This window comes from Canis lupus, chromosome 10, assembly GCF_011100685.1.
Source record: "Canis lupus familiaris isolate Mischka breed German Shepherd chromosome 10, alternate assembly UU_Cfam_GSD_1.0, whole genome shotgun sequence".
Classification (NCBI taxonomy): domain Eukaryota; kingdom Metazoa; phylum Chordata; class Mammalia; order Carnivora; family Canidae; genus Canis; species Canis lupus.
Genome location: NC_049231.1, coordinates 58,161,730 through 58,183,545, shown reverse-complemented (window position 1 = coordinate 58,183,545; position 21,816 = coordinate 58,161,730). Strand labels below are relative to the sequence as shown.

Below are 21,816 nucleotides of genomic sequence, written 5' to 3'. Positions count from 1 at the left end.
AGAAGTTACTCTCAGACCCTGCATGTCAGTCTCTGCCCAGACCATCCTAGCAGTCAGACTGAGAACTCAGCTAGCTGGGGGCCCTATGAAACCTTTTCCTGCCAGACTAGGCTCTCCTGATGCCTTCCTCCACCTCTCTTTCGGATGGATTCCTTTGCACTTACTCCCTCAAACTTCTGGCTTGCCTCTCAGCAGCAGCTCCCCTCCTCCACTCCTTCGGATGGGATTCTTACCCATGGATCTTGTGGTAGAGACACAATTCTCACCAAGTATTATACTTAACTCTTCTACACCTGGCTATGCCAGAATGTCCGGCCTAATTTCTCCTGCTGTGGAGTACAAAGTCTACAGGACCCAGATGTCTGCAGATACTAAAATAGCAGAGCCTTGGTTAGCCTGGGTTCCTGAGTGGCTGTGTGGAACAGATCATTACACCATACCACTCAGGATACTTTATAAAAGTAAAAACTTTTATTTTGTTAAACCACTGATTTGGGGCTGTGTGTTCTTACAGCACAGTCTAGCATATCTTAATTTATATAAAATTCAGTCCTTGTCTATAAATTACAATTGAGTCTCCTTGCTCTTGGCTACCTCTCCAAGAATTTTTTTTTAAGATTTTATTTATTCATGAGAGACATACAGAGAGAGGCAGAGACATAGGCAAAGGGAGAAGCAGGCTCCCATGGGGAGGCCAATGCAGGACTCCATCCTGGGACTCTAGGATCATGCACTAAATCAAAGGCAGACGCTCAACCACTGAGCCACCCAGGCACCCCTCTCCAAGACTCATACTGGGTCCCATTTTGCCTCTGTGATCCTAGCACACTGTGGCAGGTGCGGAATGGGAAGTTCTAGTCACCTTCCAGTTTATTATTTGCATCCCTCCTTCCCCTTCTCCCTCAAATCCTACCTCAACCTCAAAGAGGTCAGGAGATAACCCAGCTGGAGATTAGCTAAGTCACCAGAATAGAAACTGGAACAGGGAGTTTCCAGCTGATACAGAGAGTCAATAGAGCAAGGAAGAGAAAAGTAGAGAACGAATTGACAATTTCAGAAATCGGTATAAGTGAGCTGAATCTGAGAGTTGTTCAAAAGTAGGAATTAAAGTCTTGGAGTCTTGGGGTCTTGGAGCCAGTGCTTTGGGATGGAACAATGGGGCCAAAGGGAAAGTGAGTCGTGATCAAAAGTAGATGATCCTGGGCAATTCCCTCTCACCCCGATTGATGTGGCTCATCTACCTCTGTTGGGTCAGCGGGTAAATCTGTAGAAGTAATCCTGGCTGGCCTCAAGGATCAGGTGTCTACTAGCACAGGAGCACTGACCAATGCTACTGTGCCAGGTGATCTATTAAATCCCATCATCCTTATAAATCCACAGGGTTTATTCCATGCTCTTCAAGGCAGAGTTCCTCTTTCCCCCAAAACCCATGTCACACGTCATCGGTGGTTCCAATCCAACACGCTTATGACTTGCTTCTTATTCTAAAAGCTTATTCACTGTGTAATGCAATTTCTCCAGAATAAGCACAGAGCTAATTGAGGAACTTAATGACTAATCTCTCAAGCCAAACAAGATGTTCACATTACCTTTTTAATGTTCGAGTTTGTGACCAGATTATCTGATTTGTCTATGAAAGCAATAATCACACCTTACACCCCAAGTAGCATTAAAAATCAATGTGCAGTGGAAAAGTTAATTAAGATTATGAAATATTAATTATCCTTTTTGATCTTTTCATTTAAAAAATCCATTCTTCCTTCATTTGCTCTATATTCAAAGCTGAACTGTAGATGATGTATCTCTGAATTTACAAGGCTATAAGCAGTGATATTTACAAGATAAATCTGCATATCACACACTGAATATGCAATGAGAAGCAGCAGACTGCCCAGCAGCCCCTCTATTATTAATACCCTGCATATCTGGAGAGATTGTAAATCTTTGCTTATAGACCACATTAAATTTGTGATTAAGTGTAAAGGCAAAAATCCTTTTATTTCAGGCCCCAGGAAGTAGTGATAGGAGATACTGTTCCCAATGAGCTTTCTAAAATGATCCATTTTAAACAAAGCTAAAAGCTTTTACCATTAAGGAACACTGAGTCACCTTTAGAGTGGCTCTCATATCACCAAATCCTACCTGACTTTATTTCAGAGCAGATTTATCTTTTAAAAATTGTTTTTTCATTTTGTGCATATGGAAACTCATACATCCTATTCACCTTCTGCCAACATACTACTGCTCATTCCTACTAAAACTGGGGAAGGCAAGAATTTATGAAAATGTGTGCATTTAAACTCTGAAATTATAAGGTACCTTCAAATCCTAAACCCCTTTCCTTTATACAAAGCTGGCGCTACCAGTAGAACCCCTGGAGGTGGTTTCAATTTAATTTTTATTCTGCTTTTCAGACCACATACAGGTTTTATTTGATGTTTTTAGTACATTAAATGGTCAGTATATTACCTAACAGACAAATCAATTTGAAATGGGGTAGCTTGTCAGAAATGATGCCCCTACCCCAGCTTTTACAATTTAGCAGGTTCTACTTCTCTTCTGAGAAACTTCTGGGAGTGCTATTCCTAGAAGGGGAGGTGTGAACATTCCAGAACCAGTTAACATAGCCAATCTTATAAAATGAAGTATGAGTACTCCATTGTCCAGGACGCTGGAGCACGCATTGTCATTCCCTCACTCACCTCTACAGTCCAGTGACTTCTTACTGCAAATGTTTATAACTCTGCCTAATGTCTTTCTTCTCTGACGGTGGCAACGTGTGCTGAGAATGCTAGGGAAGTAATGCCTCCAGGAGAAGTGCTCATCCAATGGCCAATGGGAATTTGGTGGATAGACCACATTTCATTTGCCATTCAGTTGAGATAACTCTGACGCATATTTCTACATTACCTCTTCAAGTTGCCAAGGAGGGTTGAGTTCAGTTGCCCAGGGCTACTGAACCCTTGTCTAATAGTCTATTTTTGGAGAAATCCAAAGGCAAGTCCTTTGTGCTTCTGAGGATTCAAAAAGAAAAGCTATCTGCCTCCAAGTGTTGGGTACCTAGACAAAGAAGGGTCAGTAATTCTGGGTCCATGAGATGATGGACAACAGAATCACCTCTGATTATGACTTGGTAGCTGCAAAAGTCCCAGGTAGTAGTTTTACACAGAAACATGAAGACTTACAGCCTTGGAGTCCAACCATGAGCAGTGTGGCCAAGGTTAGCCTGAGGGAGTAGGATCATATTCCCCAAGACTTGCAGGAGGAAAAGCAGGGTTCTATTACCTCTCCCTTCACAGCAAGCAACCGGCAACTGTAAGACGGCAGTGCAGCCCTGAGCTTCAATAAGCAACATAATTTGGTGATGGGAAGCGTCACCTACTGTGGGTTACTGAGTCCAGTGACACTCCCCATGGGTACAGAGGTTGAAGCAAACATTATGGCTGTGCTATCCAACATGGTAGCCATTAAATTTGCATCTAAATTAATGAAAATTAAATAAAATTAAAAGTTCAGCTTTTAGTTTGAACTAGCCACATTACAAGTGCTCAATAACTACATGCAGATACCCTCAGGGAAGAAAGTTCAATTGGAAGTAGCCTCCTTAGTTATTGGGTATTTTAGGGAGAGGGGAAATCTCAAGGAAGTAAAACATCCCAACTTCCTGACTATAAGGGACCTAAGGTATGGGGTGGTGATTATAGTTAACCACATGGGGTTATATACTTAAGGGCTGCTAAGGGAGTAAATATTAAATGTTCTCATCACAAGGAAGAAATGGTAATTCTATGAGGTGATGGAGGTGTTAGCTGATGCTGCAGTGGTAACCATTTCATAATATGTAAGTGTATGAAATCAACACATTGTACATATTAAATTTATACAATGTTATATGTCAATTATATCACAATAAAGCTGGAAAAATAAAGAGGTGTAAGAGGCATTAGGATAGTCATTAAAAAAAATAAAAAGACATGCCTTTATCTGCACCCTAAGTTCATGAGCAATTCATACCAATTATAGAATTACAGAAGTTATAGAATTACTGCAAGAGTCTGGAAATTATATAGGCCACCCTACTGACCTAATGTTTTACAAGCTAGCATGAAAATAAGATGAGTATACCTGTGATTATTGGAAGAAGTATACATAAATGCTAAGGGAACTATAAAATCTCTATTATAAATTACACAGGCAGAGATTAATTTTAGCGGGGATCAATAAGATAGGCATGGAAGAGATGGCATCTTCATTAAGCCTTGAAGTATATGTAGGATTTCAGTAGGTGGAAAAGTGAGAGGAAGACGGGCATTCTGTTCTAAGATAGAGGCAAGGAAGCAGAAACCATCTTCAGGGAAGGTTTAATACACTGTCTAGTAGTGAACGATAAAGATGGACCAATGGCCTGGGGCCACTTGAAGGAGAACCAAGAGAGTCGAACAAGTATCCTTTCCAGCGCAAAGCCAGAACTACAGACCTTTCTAGGTAAATGAGACTCCAGATCTTTTTCTCCATGTATCCCTCCTTAGCTAGCTATCATTAGACCACAACATGTGATTTCTCACCACAAGATGGGCCCCAAGTGTTCTAGTGACCCTCAGGGACAGCCCCTGCCTAAAATTCTGAATGTCGGGTGCCTGGGTGGCTCAGTGTTTGAGCGCCTTCCTGCGGCTCAGGGTGTGATCTGGGACCGGGATCAAATCCCTCATCAGGCTCCCTGCAAGGAGTCTGCTTCTCCCTCTGCCTGTGTCTCTGCCTTTCTCTCTCTCTCTCTCTCTCTCTCTGTCTCTCATGAATAAATAAATAAATCTTTAAAAATATAAAATAATATAAAATTCTGAATGTCTTGATACTAATTCTGATAAACTACACAAAGGTGGTGCCTCCACTTGCCCATTCAGAACAAATAGACACTTTCCTTTTGCTGGTGTGACTGCAGAATATTCTGGTATGATGCTTTGTCCTGATCCCCACTCCAAAACCTTATAAAATGGCAGATGAAAGAACCTCAACTTTAAATCACTTAAGCAAAGAGGGATGTGTTGTAAGATTGCAGGGTAGCTCAGAGAATCAAAGAGAAAGCTTATCTCCTGAGCCGTGAGCAGAACCAGGGAAGACCTTAGACTCTAAAGACCTCAGAAGAAAACAGAAACAGGCATACCAGCTGGGACTTCCCTGCCTTGCCTTGGCGCTGCTCTCCCGAGGTGCTCCTCATCCTTTCCATTTGCAGACAGCCTCTGCTTCCCAGCTGTGGGCAGAGCACCACCACTGCACACTTGCCCCTTGTGGTTCCAGCACCAGAGTGGGGCGGCTCCCATTTAAGACCTTACAAGGGAAAACTCAGGGCCATCTCTGGACACATCACTGTGGCCAGGGAACTAGGGACATGTAAAATGATGACAGTCCTCCTTTAGACCACATGACCAGGGTTGTGGGGAGAGGAGTTCCCCCCAAAAGAAGGGGATAGGAAAGGGAAGATATAACTTGGCTCAGACATGACCACTCACGGTAGCTGTTGTGGTCAGCCACCCCAATCGGAATATGGGATACAGGGAGCATTTAGAACAGACTTGTGAGGAAAGGGGGGCAGGCACGAGTTTACAAGAGGTCTCACTATACTAGACAACTATCCTAAGATGTGTAAGAGGCCTGACGTTAGCCAAACCTTGTCGGGCTCCTGTTCCAGTCTTGTAACCTAGGCCTGCAGCAAAGAGCACAACGGCCTCCAATTTGCCAAACCCACGCATAAGATGCAAAGCACATAACTCTTCTGTACGAATCATGTTGCCACACAAAGCCAAGCCACATCCTGATTCCCATCCTCTCCTATATTAGCTTCAGCGTGTTTTTCAGGCATACTTTGCACCTTTCGCTAAACAAATGTATTTTCTAGGATTTAAATAATAAACAAATACAAACATGTATCAGTATGGTAGATAGCAAAATATTTTAAGACACATGTATGCGGGGCACCTGGGTGGCTCAGCAGTTGAACGTCTGCCTTCAGCTCAGGGAGTGATCCCCGGGTCCTGGGATCGAGTCCTCGCACCAGACTCCCTGCAGGGAGCCTGCTTCTCCCTCTGCCTGTGTCTCTGCCTCTCTCTGTGTGTCTCTCATGAATAAATGAATAAAATCTTAAAAAAAAAAAAAAGACACAAATATGCTAAAATCAAGGGTGACCCAAAATTGGGAAATCCACTCCAGGAGACAGTTTTCTTGGGGGAGACAAGGTGTCCAAATCACATATGGTATCTGGTGATGGCTGCTCACTGCATAGAACTGGAGGCCTTGCTGAAATTTTGCAATGGAACCAACATTAAATTTGATCCTTGGTGAGTCAGAAACTGTACTGGGTTAAGTTGTCCCATAAAGTAAACTTTATTTGCAGCAACTAAGGAGGTCATGGGGAATGGCTTCCAAAAAAGCCATGATTCCCTGGGCAAGGGTGAATGAATTCCTTTTATTTAGGGTTAGGATGAATGTAGTATATAGGGGCAAGCATAAAGTCACGCATACGTCTTAAGGAAATATGCCTATACACCCATTGCTTGTTATGTAAACGAGCCTTTGTAAAAATCTGAGGAACCTAAGACTCATGCCTAGAAAAAAAGGCCAACACCCATTCAGTGATAATTCAGTAATAAGAAAATCTCCTTCTTGGGTGGAGATTTTAGTATTATAATGAGATAAAAGTAGTCATCAGTTATTCTAGAGGCCACTTCATGGTCCACGTGTACAGGCTCAAGTCAGGGGTTAAGTTCAAACTGGCCTGGGTGCTCTGGGCCCAGCCGGAGGTCTCACCAGGGCAGTCCCTGTCACTGGACGGGTGGTTTCACTTTCCACTTGCCTGAGTTGAGAGACAAGCTGGAAAGAAGAGCTTTAGGAAAAATGTGGGACAAAGGTTGGTGAGTACAAGCAGGTGGGCAGTAAAGGTCAGGTCTTGGGGGTCTGGCTGGTGACACTTTCTGTGGCATCTACCACATTCACTTAAACATAAACACATCCCTATAAAAAGAATAAAACTTTCAAAATATTTGGGGAGAAGGGCATTTTTCAGCTGAATCTTCACCTTCCAGAAAGTGCTCCTCAACAGTAAAGGGGACAGCATTTCACAGCCATCTTGTGAGCTAGATCAGAGAAATCACCCCACCTTCAAATGGAAACAAGGGGTCCCATACACCGTTTGTTCATAACCTGCACGGACCTTGAATATCATTTCCAACTGCCAGACTTCTGGATGTTTCCACACTGGCCAAATCCAATTGAAAATTTGGTATAAACTAAAAGCAAATGTATAGAAACTAAAAGCAAATGCATTATTTGTCCTGACTTCCATGTAGCTCTACTACTGCTAGTAGTAATACCACCATTCTCTCTGTAGCTGAGGTTTTGAACCCCATCCCTAGATGCCTTTCATCTAAGCCCTTGCATGGAGTCCTGAAGCTTAGCAGTTTTTTATCCTAGCTTCTTCCTAGCCCATTCTTTTGTTCATGTCCATTGGCACATCTCTAGTGCTCTGGGACCCTAGAGCGAAGTCTAGCCCAACATCTGTTTTTGATAAATAAAGTTTTACTGGAACACAGCCACACTCATTCACTTCTGTATCATCTCTGGGTACTTTCACACTACAACAGCAAGGTTGAGTAGTTGAGACAGAGACTGGCCCTGAAAGCTCAAAATACTATTAGGCCCTTTGCAGGAAATGTTTGCTAATTCCTGCCCTATAAACAGTCTGCTCAGTCTTAACTTCTTTCCAGTTCTCCCTACTTTAAAAAAAAATGCTCTAATCTGAACCTTGTGCTGAATTACCAATGGATCTTAACATACCCACACACCTAGAGTTTTCAAAAAGTTTGTAAAATGCTTCTTACTACGTTTAGAATAATTCCCAATCAGTACTATGTTCTACATGATTGGGCATGGCTTACCTCTCCATCTTGCCTGTCACCTACTTCCTCCCTCACCATATTCCAGCCTCACTGGCCTTTCTCCTTCCCTTCAGGCATTGAGCAATTCCTACTCCAAGGCCTTCACAATTACTGTTCTCTTTGCAGCAACATTCTTCCCCACCTGCTTCCTTCTCATCCTTTAGGTCTCTGGCTCAATGTCATCTCCTCAGAGATTAGATCACCCTTTCTAAAGATTTTTCTCACTCTGTACTCTCCTAGCACCCTGTTCTCTGACTCCATAGGGAGAAAACAAACATTTCCTTATTGGATTTTACTTACTGGATTATTATCTACCTCACTGGTCATCATAGCTTGAGGGGGCCAATCATTACATCCATTTATTTATCATTCCACATCCAGCACCTTTTGAAGAATAAGCCCTGAAATTATATTCTTACAAATGAGTGATGTTCCATTCATTCCCAAATAATATTCATTCTTTAGCCTGGTACGATATGGCTCTATTCTATTTTCCAGTGCTAATTGTATACCTCGCTCCAGGTAAACTGGCATAACCATAATTTCCCACATACACACTGTACTTTCTCACCTCTAATGCTTCCTCATCCCTCTCCAACACTACCTCCTCTATCATATTTGCCCAGGAAAACCTTTATCTTCCAGACTTAATTCAAAGAATTATTCTAGGAACCATGTTATAATAAAACATGTTTGAATAATATAAATCAAAGACATGCTTCATAAAGATTTCTACAATGATCTTTAATATACATAGTTTGATACCCTCATGCCAAAGTCAATGAAATAATAGCAAATTTTACATGAGCCATGCCACAATGCTTTCCAAGTCTAATTCTCTGACAGGCTTCATTCAGGGATTAACTTTAGAGTGTAGATGAATGGATTGCATAGCCTTCAGGTTGTGTACTATTAATATTATTTCTCTAAGTTCCAGTTTTAAAAGTACTTGAGTAATGATGGTACCTTCAGGTACCCTTATTCCATGTTTCAGTTCAATGGAATTAGAAATGGGACTGATAACTGCGTGAAATCTGAGGAACCTAAGACTCATGCCTAGAAAAAAAGGCCAACACCCATTCAGTGATAATTCAGTAATAAGAGAATGCATCCTTATATCAATCATGACAACATGCTGTACGTAGGATATAGTAACCTGTTTACTAAGAGCATAATAAAGAATACATTTCTTTTTTTCATAAAAGAGAATGTTTCAGTGTCTATTGCCTGTTGCTTAAGGGTCTACATCTCCTCTAGTTTATTGAAAGAGATGGTGAAGTTTTTCTCAAAAAGGCTGAAAAGGATGAAGCCACAATATATCTTTGTGTGTGTGTATGCCTGTCCCCTCCCTTGTTCCACACATAATGAATGTAGCTTCAGATTGTTATTGCTTCTGAGCTGTTTACTCATAATGAGTTTGTTATTGACAGGAGCCCTTAGAATTTTTTTATGTTGTTGCTAATCACATATTTCTGTTGTCTACTTATGCAGCTGTTATTTTAGGACCCAAGATCAGGAATATATACATACAAATACATGCATGCCCAAACTTCATTCTCCCACATAACTTTATGTCAAGTGTAAATGTTATATGTATAGGCTCCCTGACTTTATTCAAGCTATTTACACCCCAACAAGGGCCAAACTAGCTTCATCACACCTCTGGTCTCTTTCAGTTGACATTTATTATCAGTCAGAACTCTAATCAATACCTAAACAAGCTCTTTTGCCCTCAAATCTAGTTCTTTGACATGAAATCATTAAATAAACAATATTGACCTCCTACTATGTACTAGACATCTTGATAGGTAGTAAGCTTTCAGCAATAAAAAAGAAAAAAGTTGAAGTGCCTCCGTGGGTCATTCACTTGAGTGTCTGACTCTTGATTTTAGCTCAGGCCTTGATTTCAGGGTGATAAGTTTGGGCCCTCTATTGGGCTCCATGTTGGGCATGGAGCCTATCTAAAAAATAATTTTTAAAAAGACAAGAAAAAAATCCCATTTATAACCTGGGAAGTGTCTAGTGAAGACTATAAAGATAATAAGAAAGTTATCTTTCTTACTAATAAGAAAGGTATCTTTCTTACTGAATCATGTACTATTTTAAGTGCTTTACATGTATTATGTCATTTAATCCTCACAGATAATAAACCCTAAAGAAAGTACTATTATTCATATAGAAGAAAAACTAAAGTTCAGGAGATTAGGTAATTTGCCCAAAACCTCTGGAAAGTAGTGGAAACAGGATTCAAACCCAAATGGTCTGTCTCCAAAGGTGGCACATTTAACACTTTTGCTATTTAAGATCACTACCATGTGTGCCCACAACCTGCACACTGCACAACTTAGAGGAAGATAGTTCAAATGACTACAGCCTACATGATCTCATACAGCAGATTGTAACCCAGACACACCACCATATTGCCTTAACCTTGATTTTTCTACGCCTGGTGTCTAAAACAAAAATAACATATAAATGGAAGGAGATGAAATGGGAAATTTTCTAGACAGACACAAACTACTGAAATTGACTTAAAGAGAAATGGAAAATCTGAATAGACTAATAATAAGGAGGTTAAATTACTAATTTTAAAACTACCCACAAAGGAAAGTACAAACCAGCATGTCTTGTGAATTCTGTCAAAGCAATTAAAGAAGAAGTGATCAAAACAATATGATACCGGCACAAAAATAGACCCATACGTAGGTCAATAGAACAGAATAGAAAAGCTAGAAATGAACGCATAACTATATGGCCAATTAATCTTCAGCAAAACAGGAAAGAATATCCAATGGGAAAAAGACAGTCTCTTCAACAAATGGTGCTGGGAAAACTGGACAGAAACATGCAAAAGAATGAAACTAGACCACTTTCTTACACCAAACACAAAAATAGATTCAAAATTGATTGAAGACTTAAATGTGAGACCTGAAACCATAAAAATCCTAAAGGAGAATACAGGCAGTAAACTCTCTAATATCAGTCATAACAACTTCCTTCTAGATATGTCTCCTGAGGCAAGGAAAACAAAAGCAAAAATAGATGATTGGGATTTCATCAAAATAAAAACCTTCTACACAGCAAAGGAAACAATCAACAAAACTAAAAGGCAACCTACAGAATGGGAGAAGACATTTGCAAGTGACATATCTGATAAAGAAGTATAGTAACTATAATATATAAAGAATTTATAAAATTCAACATTCAAAAAATGAATAATCCAATTGAAACTGGGCAGAAGACGTGAATAGATATTTTCCAAAGAAGACATACAGATGACCAACAGACACACGAAAAGAAGCTCAACATCATTGATCATCAGGGAAATAAATATAAATCAAAACTACAGTGAGATATCCCTTTACATCTGTCAGAATGGCTAAAACCAACAGCATAAGAAATATCAGGTATTGGCGAAGATGTAGAGAAAAAGGAACCCTCTTAAACTGTTGGTGGGAATACAAACTGGTACAACTACTGTGGAAAACAGTATGGAGCTTCCTCAAAGAGTTAAAAAAGAATTATCCTATGATCCAGCAATTGCTCTACCAGGTATTTTTCGAAAGAATACCAAAATACCAATTCAAGGGGGTACATGCACCCCAATGTTTATAGGAGCATTATCTACAATAGCCAAATTATGGGACAGCCCAGTGTCCATTGACTGATGAATGAACAAGGAAGATGTGAGATATATATATATATAATGTAATATTACTCAGCCATAAAAAAATGAAATCTTGCCATTTACAATGATATGGATGGAGCCAGAGAATATTATGCTAAGCCAAACAAGTTATTCAGAGAAAGACAAGTACTATACAATTTCACTCATAATATGGGATGTAAGAAACAAAACAATCAATGGAAAAAAAAGAGAAGGGCAAATCAAGAAACAGATTCTTAATTCTAGAGAACAAACTGATGGTTACCAGAAGGGAGGGAGGTGGGGAGATGGGTGAAATGGATGATGCAGATGAAGGAGGGCACTTGTGATGAGCACTGGTTGCATGGCAGTGCTGAATCTTTATATTGTACACCTGAAACGAATATAATACTGTATGTTAACTAGCAAAACAGGAAAGTCTTAAATTAAAACTTTAAATAAAGAAAAAAAAAACAAGAATTAATCCCAACTCATTACAGATTCTTCCAAAGACTAGAATACTTTATAACTCATCCTATCACAGCAAAAGCACAAAGATCCAAAGAAAAAATAGATAAGGTGGACATATTTTGTATTGCAAAAGGACACCACCAAGAAAGCAAAAAGACAACACACAGAATGGAAGAAAACATTTGCAAATTATGTAATGGATAAGGGACTAGAATACATTTCACATACACACATACACAAAAACTCAATAATAAAAAAAACAAGTAACCCAATTTAAAAATAGATTGTTTGAATACATATTTCTCCAGAGAAGATATACAAATGGCCAACAGGCACATGAAAAGAGTCTCAATATTATTATCTACCAGGAAAATGCAAATGAAAACCACAATGAGATGTCACTTCACATCCACTAGGATGGCCAAAACAAAAAAGATAGGTAATAGCAAGTGTCAGTGAGGAGGCGGTCCTTGGAGCCTCAGGCTTGCTGCTAGGGATATAAAATAGTGCAGACACTTTGGAAAAGAGTCTGGCAGTTCCTCAAAAGGTTAAATATAATTACCCAGAAATTCCAGTCCTAGGTAAATACTCCAGAGTAATGAAAGCATACGCAAACATGGACATGAATGTTTCTAGGTGCATTATCCTTAATAGCCAAAAGTGGAAACCACTCAAATATCCATCAATGAATAAATGGATAAAATGTGGTATATTCAAATGGATAACATTAATATTATTGGATAATGGAATATTATTCACTGATTAAAAGAAATGAAATTCTGATACCCACTACTACATGGATGAACCTTGAAAACTTCATGGTGAGTGAAAGAAGTCAGGCACAAAAGACTGCATATTGTCTGATTCCATGATATAAAATGCCTAGAATAGGCAAATCCATAGATATAGAAAGTAGATTCATGGTTATCTAGGGCTGGAGGAATTAGGGGAAAATGAGTAGTGATTGCCAATGGATATAGGGTTCTTTCAGAATTGACAAAAACATCCCAAAATTGATTATGGTGGTGGTTGCACAACTCTGTGAATATACTAAAAATAACTGAATATACTAAAAATAACCATAAATGGGTGAGTTGTATGATATGTGAATTTATTTTAATAAATTGTTGTAACTAAAAGTGATGGAATGAGGGAAGGAGGAATAGAGTTCTCTTTAAATATGTAATATTAAAAAAATAATAAAAATAAAAAATATGTAATATTAAATGTACTCATTTATCTCTCCTCAAAACTCGAATAAAATGGTGAGAAAAGAATTTTTTATTTTCTTATTTTTTAGGTCTTATTTATTTATTCATGAGAGACAGTGAGAGAGAGAGAGAGAGAGAGGCAGAGACACAGGCAGGGGGAGAAGCAGGCTCCATGTAGGGAGCCCGACGTGGGATTCCATACTGGGTCTCCAGGATCATGCCCTAGGCCGAAGGCAGCACTAAACCGCTGAGCCACCTGGGCTGCCCTTAAAAAGACATATTCCCACGTGGACAAATAATATGGGAGAAGAGAGCACACACAGCAAAGGGGAGACGTCAACACAATTCTGGATGCTGGGAAGTAGAGGAACAAGTATCACGACCTAACAGACCCAGGAAAACTGAAAACCAAGCCTGTAGGAAAAGATAAGATGGAATACTTATGCTTCAGAAAGCTCCAGAAAGGCTCACAAATTGGAAGCATCAATTAATTCTGAAGACCCAGGGTATGGAATAAGGCTGGAAGTTGGAGTGCTGGTTCAAAGTTTATATAAGAGGGAATCAAATCCCCTTCCTAAACCATGAAGCTAGACTACAAAGTCCACCCCCAACCCCACTCTGCTACCTTAGCTAGAGAGAGACAGATGGTTTCCTCTTTTTTTTTTTAATTTAAAAAATTTGAAGTATGACACATAACATATTAGTTTTAGGTATATAACATAATGATTCCATATTTTTATACACTGCAGAATAATAACAAGTCTAGTTAACATCCAACCACCTTGCATACTTACGTTTTTTTAATATTCTGATGAGAATCAATAAGCGATTTCTTTTCTGCAGAAGTGGTGGGTCTCAGACTCAGGATTTAGGCTCTTGATTCAGGGATCTAAGACACAGAAGAGGAAGGAGTGAGATGGTCAACTAAAAACAGGGGAATTGAATACACTGCTCTACATTAAAAGGTAGTCTAGGAAACTCACAGAAAGTAAAACAAAATGGCAAAGAGATAGGAAATAAGAAAAAAGACAAAAAAGTTGGAAGCTCAATCCAGATGGTCAAACATCAAAACAACAGAAGTTCCATGGTGAGGTGGGTAGACAATGAGATCAGAGAAAATGGAGAGGAGAATATTATAAAAAAATAACACAGGGCCACCTGGGTGGCATACTCAATTAAGCATCAGACTCTTGGTTTTGACTGAGGTCATGATCTCAGGGTCATGAGATCGAGCCCTGAGTCAGGCTCTGCACTCAGCACGGAGTCTGCTTGAGATTCTCTCTCTTCTTCTGCCTCTGCTTCTGCCCCTCCCCTCTCTCAAATGAATGAATGAATAAATAATTTTTTTTAAAAAAAAGAAAGAATGGAATAAAATTTCCTAGGACATAAAAGAATATGTTTCTAAATTGAAGGGACCTACCAGGTATCCATCACTGTGAAATTTCGTTAACTCTGGGATTCTGGAACACACTGGAACAGTGCCATCAAGGTCTAAGAGAAATTCTGTCCAACACAGAATTTCTTACTTCGCAAAACCATTGGTTAATTGTGAGGGGAGAATGTAGACCAAGAAAGAGAAAGTCATGTCATCTAAAAAGTTGGGATTCGACACCAGAGAGAAGCAAGCAAAATGCCCAGGATGCTGGTGAAGGACACTCCCGGTGACAGCTTCAGGCCCAGAGAGTGGAGAGTCACAAGCTGTGGGACAGACAGGAGCAGGAGGAGGAGGATTCTGAAAGTTAGGAAAGATTGAAAGGTCAGAGGGACATGGGGGAGGGTGGGTGTGCAGGGATTACTTAAAGAGATGACTTGATAGAGAATCTTCAGCCTTCAATCCTTTAGCAATGAGCTAAGCAAATAGATAAAGCCAGTCAACTGCTCTAGAGAAAAGAGAATTCTATAGGAAAAGAAGGGTAAATTTAGAGGCACATTATAACTATTTATAATTGTAGGGTCCTTGCAAGCAATCTCATAAATCATTTTCTTCTTCCCTACCCAAGTTTTAAATAATTTGATCAATAAAAGTAAGGAATTCAGATGAAGGACAAAATATCTCTTTGTTTTTCTTCTTCATGACAAAGGTTTATTTGGCTAATGTAGTTCAGTTTTGAGAGCCAAATGGGCTTTGAACCCCAGAATTAGGCAGATTTTCCCGCCCAGGCAGGGCAGTGCTCCAGGGAAAGCTTGCTCCTTGGCAACAAAGAGCTTTCACTGGGCAGGACAAAGGGCTGATCCAAATCTCCCACCCAGATGAAGCTGCTCCTCCTCCCCTAGACAGAAGCCAAGTAATAACCGAATAAAGGGGAAGAGAGCACTGGATGTTAAGGGGAAATCCCACCTCGTGGAAGAAAACATGAGGAGCAGGGACCAGGCTTCCCCCCTTGATGCTAACAATGCCAACGTAGTGATTTCACCAGAAGTTATAATAGAGCAACGTAAGAAGTGTGAGGGAATTCGGGGGATTACGATAGTAGAGGCATGAGGCAGCCAAATCCCTATCTTTACAATAGAAATCCAATGCACAGTGGATTGTCAAAAATGGAAAGTCAAGAAATGACAGCAAAACACATCAGGTGGCAGTAAGTAGCTAAAAATAGTTAAGAACAGCTCCCAGAGTTGGAGGAGGCAGCCTTAGGGGAGAGAAGTCTGGGATGAGGAGATGGAGAGCAGAGAACTCCTGCCCTTTTGATATTAAGACTTGTTTGTCCTGCTGTTGGACTTTCAAGACTTTGGGTTAGGTTAGAACATAGGAAACTGCCAATATTTGACCATATGGCTTTTTAAAAAGGCAAAGCCATATGTTCATATTGTTCAAACTAAAAGTGTAACCGAAATTTAATTCAGAAAGCCTTTTTAATGAAAGGAAAAGGAACACATTGCCCAGGGAACCTTCTGGGTCCCTTTGCCCCTTGGCTGGTTTGTGTGCCCCCCCCCCCCCCGGGCTCCCTCACACTTGTGTCACTACGCTCCCACTATCTGGTGTCTCCACAGCAGTGAGGTCGTCTGTGGGCCTGTCCCCTCACTTGAGGAGAGGGCTCTGTTTATCAGGGTGTCCGCCAAGCAGCAGGCACAAGAGCAGGACCCCAGGATTTTCCAAATGACTGTGTTTTAACAACCCTTGCTGGGTGCTCGGAGCAGTGGCTTCCTTTCCCAGGTGTTTAATCTTTCAGTCTTGTGTCTAAGGATTTCCCTCCGAATCACACCAAGCTCACTCCTTTGAACTTTGTAGAATTTATTACTGTCTAGTCTCCTTCTTTAGGGAAAAAAAAAAGTTTAAAACTACCCCCCCAAAATAAAATAAAACAAAAACCCCATTTTTCCATCCTTGGATCTCCAGCTGCTCACCGTGGTCTCCAGTCCCCGCCTGCAGGTTCCCCCAGAAGATGGGGTGTCCCGCATGGGGTTCAGGAGACCCCCCTTCCCCAGGGAGCAGCTCAGCCCAGCTCTCAGACTGCAGATCCTGCAACCAGGTGCAAAAGGTGCTCTTTCCCCTCCTCCAAATGACATGAAATTTCAACATTCTGGCTTTACCTCCCTAAGTGCAGGGCTCCTGGTAGCTAAAGAAGATAGTGCCTGGGTCCGTAGACTTATTGGACAAATGAAAGGAGATGATGCAGGTAAAACACTGAGCTCTGGAAGCATGCAGGTGCGTTTCTGCTCCCATGTGATGCGCAGTTCTCCAGTCTGGACTTCCTTTCCCTTTCTTAGCGTTTGTTCTATGCTTTTCAACCCAGGGATCATTCCTTGTTGCAAAAAATGAAGATGAACAGAAGTGTGGAGCTCTGGTATATATATATATTTTTGGTATTATTGGCCAGAACACAAGAATCCCTCCGAGCAGCAGACCCACACATGCCCCCACCTCCTTGTGGGTCTCACTCTGAAAGTAATTTTATGGTTGTTGTCACCCTGAGCACTTCCCACAAGCTCCTGGGAATTAAAGCCCACATAATTCTGGTCTCAATGGTCTTGCCTCTCATCTCTGGCTTCAAGCACTCATTCTCTCTCTCTCTCTCTCTCTCTGTCTCGTGTTCTTTTGAAATCAGGACTCATAGGTGAGCTCCTGTGGAGGCACCAGTGGTTTCCCTAAGCACTTAGTTAATTATCCATCAGTGGGCAAATTTCCATTTGCACAGCCAGCCTCCCAGGTTTTGGGAGTTCCAGTCCCTCGTCCCTCGTGCATGGTCTTCCCCCCAAGTACCCACTTCTCTTTAACTCAAGAGCTCAGGGCCTGTGACTCCAGAGCTCAGCTTTCCTCCGAGGCCCTCACTGCCTCAGGGTGCCATGGTCACTTCCCACGATGTTCTCACCCCCCATCACCCTCTCTTGGTCAGAATTGGATCTAAGTCGGCAGCTCTTCTGGTTACTTTCTAAATAAGCAGGGAAATAACAACTACTCAGAAAAACCCTGTGTGTGTGAAGGTGTTTGTGGAGGCAGAGTGCAAACGAAGAAGCAGAGGTTTCCACTCACAGGAGCAACTCTAATCATGAGACTTTCTAATAGTTTGCCTTAGCCAGCAGGAGAGATGATGGTTGGGGCCCTGGATAAATTCCAGATGTCCCTTCAGTCATAATGTGTAGCCCAATGGCCACTCATCTAAGTGCGGACCATCTGGGTGCTGGGAGACACGCGGAGCTCCCTAGCTGGGAAGCACGGAGCATCTCTACTCCTCTGAGCCCCTGCTTCCCGTCTGTAACATGAGGGCTTTGGGCCGGGTGATCGCAAAGCTCTCAGCCCTTTGACAGTTCTGGGATTTTAAGTATAGACTGAGGGTTTCTCCTGACAACCAGTGTTTGACCTGATGTAAAACATAGTATCTTATCAAAGGAAGCACATAAGGGTTCAAATAAGAATCTTCCAGACGAAGCTAAGTGTACGGTCCATCTCTTTCCATGTTTGCCTTGACAAATTCATCAAGTCCTCTGTAACTTTTCTGTCCTGTACAATGAGACCCCCATCGAATTTTCCTTTAATCTATTGTTCTATTTCCCCAGTAGATGGCACCCCATTACAACTTTCAATTACCTTCTGCCCACAAAGGGCAGACAGCCCAGAAAATAGAGTGAAGAGCATGTGTTTGGGCGGGGGGGAGGTATTTGTTTATCAAACACAGATAAATAAGAGGAGCTTCAGGTTGAACATCCACCTAAAATATTCATTGATTTTTCTAAAATGTAAACAATCGTGTAGGTTCTACACATAAGGTGTCATAAATTAGAACATTTTTATATAGACCCATCAGACTGTTGGGTGTTAGAACTGAGTACTGCCCTTCAAAAGGATGAAACTTTGAAATTACAGCTGATCAAATGATGCTGTCACATTGTTTTAAAAAAAAAATTTAGAAAATCATTCTCTAGAAATGTAATCTCATGATCAATTTCCAACCTACATGAGAAAAAAGTCTCAATACCCCCTTTTGACAATCCCTTCCCCATAGCACCATCTTCCTAGATAATCCTCGCATTCACGAGTCATTTGGGTTTTTTTTTAATTTCCCCTTGGAAAGGCTATTTGCAAATATTCCACACTCAATGAAATTTGACCATTCACTTCTAATGATTTTGGAAAGAATAGAACTCATCCACTTATTACCTTATTTTCACCCCATATGTTCTGGCTCCCAGCTGGCTGCTTTTGCCATGGGGTGGGGGGCGGCGGGTAGAGCAGAGCCTGTTCTGTAGGAAGATTTATTCTAGTATGCTGGCAAGCAAAGAAGCCAATAAATGAGATGGAAAAGGCCTCTAGCACTGGGAAACATGAGCTTAGAAATTTGAATTTAGCTTCTGAGGAAAGTGAAGGGAACAAAGCTCACCAGACTCAGGTCATGAAGAACCAACCCGTGCTTCAAGCCTGGCAGTGGATTAGGAACCCCAGGCCTACCCACATAGGTGTTACCGGGATTGTCCCGCTGCCCAAAGCCCAGAGCTGCTGGGACCTGGCTACCTGATACCCTTGGAGCTAAAACCATCACCGGTTATTAGCTGAATGCATTCCTGTTTCCCTCCTGGAAGGGAAGCCCTGAACCGCTTCTCTGGGGGAATCCATCCCTGGTTCTTTAGGCGTTGCTAGCTAGCCCCTTTAAAGCATGGGGGAAAGCACAAGCAGGTAACACCCAGCCCGACCCACAACCACCTTGCATCTGACTGACGTGTCCTTACCTGCTCTCATCTCAGCTGCTGGGTTCCAAGACTTTTATTTTCCAGCTCCCAAAACCTTCCTCAAGCCCAGCTTATTATGGTGACATTCTTGCCCCCCTGCTGTGAGCTCCTGTATACTCCTGGGATCGGGCACCCTGGCTTACTGGGTAAGAGATGGGCCCCACAGCCCTCCTCCCGTGCTATTTACCGCCCTGCTCTCTGCCTGGAGAAAGGATCAACATCTGGCTCTACTTCCCCTACTCGTCACAGCTGAGTCACCCCTCAAGGTCAGTTGCATGATCTTCTGGTTGCGAGACCACTTAAGCTTCCTAGATGCCCAGTCCGGTTGGAGCTGAGTTTTCAGTGATCTGCTCCTCTGTCTCCCTCTGGTGGTCAAAGCCACACCCGCGGGCCACCACACAAAGCTGAAGGTTTGATGGCCCTGCTGATTTATGGGCTCAGTTCAATGGCTTCCTAAGGATATGAGGTGACAGTTTCGGTTAAGTGGTGGGGGAACTAGGCCCCCTGACTCCCAGGTTAGGTTTTCTTGGGCAAACCCTCACCAATTCTGAACGACTTCCATATTAATCTTATGTTTGCTCCACAGCCTGAAAGCCCTTGGCCATGGGAACTGGCAAATTGGGATAACATAGACCATTCTTTCAAGTCTGTATTACTATAGTATTATGTAACTTTTTCTTTTTTCTTAATATTTATTTAATATATGCTTTGTGCTGGTTCCCATTCTAGGCACTTTTCCTGTATTAACTTATTTAATTCCTAAAACAACTCTATGGGGTTGGTGTGATTATCATCCCATTTTTTAGAAGAAAAAATAGCCACATGTTGCCTCAGATGCCACAATCCAAAAAGGACAAGTATTCATTTTTCAGCTTCACGCATAAGTTTATGAATCAAATGAGCCATTGAGTCCATAAAGAGGCACCAGGCTGATAGCAGTGGCCAAAACAAGTCATTTTGCAGGAGCTGCAGAGCCCAAGAAGAAGTGTTTGGCCGGTGGAGGACACTATCACTGAACTTCACTCAGAAATTTCAAGCCAAGACTTTTAGGAGCTTAACCAGTAGCATATGGTTAAGGGGACCAGCTTCTAAACCAATATAGGAATATGGAAGAGAAAAAGGAGCTAGAAATGCATATGACATCTGAGATGAGTCAACACTGTGGTCTTCCAATAGACTGACCAACTGTCCCAGTTTTTCGGGGTTCTCCAGCATGTGGAAATTTCAGTGCAAACACCAAGAAGCTTCCAGGAAAACAGAGACAGTTTGGTCACTCTATCTTCCAAAGAACTGAGATTTGCTTTGAACTACTAGAGACTCCAGGGGTCTCCTGTCTCACCTCAAAGTTCACAAGGCTCCTCATTTCATTGGCTTCCATCTTCCTTCAACACTGGCGCAGGGATGGGGTCTCAGCATCAAGCTCTATGTCACCTTCTGGGGGCTTGTCTAGTTGTTTTAGTACAAAAGAAGGAAATCTTTGGCTCCTTGCAGACAGTAATAAAATTGTTACCCCCAAAACAGAACAAGCAAGAAATACATATTTTTCAAAGTTTGGATATAAAGGAGTTTGGAACATGCTACCCCAAAATACGCCACTTTGGCATATTGATTATTTTGAGTTAAAATCACTTGATAAACAGTAGGTGCAAGAAAGACACCCTGACTTTCCTCTTTCTTCCTGAAAACAGGTGGTAAAATTTCCATGTGAAAGGTGCCCCTCTATACCAGAGAAAGAAACATTCTCATCACCAGGGACAGGGGTCAGGGCCAAGAGAAATCTATGAAAAACAGACCTTGTTAAAATAATTTTAACAAATTTATTTTCCTTTAGTCTCCCCACATATTTTAGTAACCTTCCATTTTGCCATTCTTTGTTCAATTTAGTATATAACCATTTCTTTGGATCTTCATTTTTCTTATGATAATTCCCACATACATATAAATAAAATTCATATGTTTTTTTTCTCCTATTTATTTCTCTGATGTCAGTCCCAAATGGAAACCCTAGGCGGGTGGAGGAAAATTCTATCCCCCCTACGGACGAACTAATGAAATTCAGATGTCGAAAAGATTGGGAACAGGAAGGTGGGTGTGAGGAAAGGAAGAGACGTCACACTGGATGTCCCTTCGGCCCCCTATTGGCCAATAAAATGGTACCTAAGTGGACCACGTGTCTGAGCTGATGCCCAGTCCTTATGTCCAGGAGCTCTTACAGGTACTTTTAAAGAAAACAATGAACAAATAACCTTGACTAAAAGAAATACATGACTGAAAGAACTATGAAACAGAAAGTCAATTTGATATAGCCAAGTGATTTATTTACCCTTTCTTCCATCTTGCCAAATCTAAAATACTCATAAAGAACCAAGAAGAAAGATAACTTTAGTGCCTGATTTTC

General features: G+C 41.3%; 1 long non-coding RNA gene across 2 annotated transcripts in view; it reads right to left on the bottom strand.

The window, feature by feature from the left end:
- LOC119873684 overlaps nt 1-21,816 on the bottom strand; it is a 52,086-nt gene that overhangs the window by 19,757 nt on the left and 10,513 nt on the right. For both annotated transcript variants that reach the window (XR_005366003.1, XR_005366002.1), the window contains exon 2: nt 14,051-14,145. This is a non-coding gene — a long non-coding RNA (uncharacterized LOC119873684). The remainder of the gene's footprint in view (nt 1-14,050; nt 14,146-21,816) is intronic.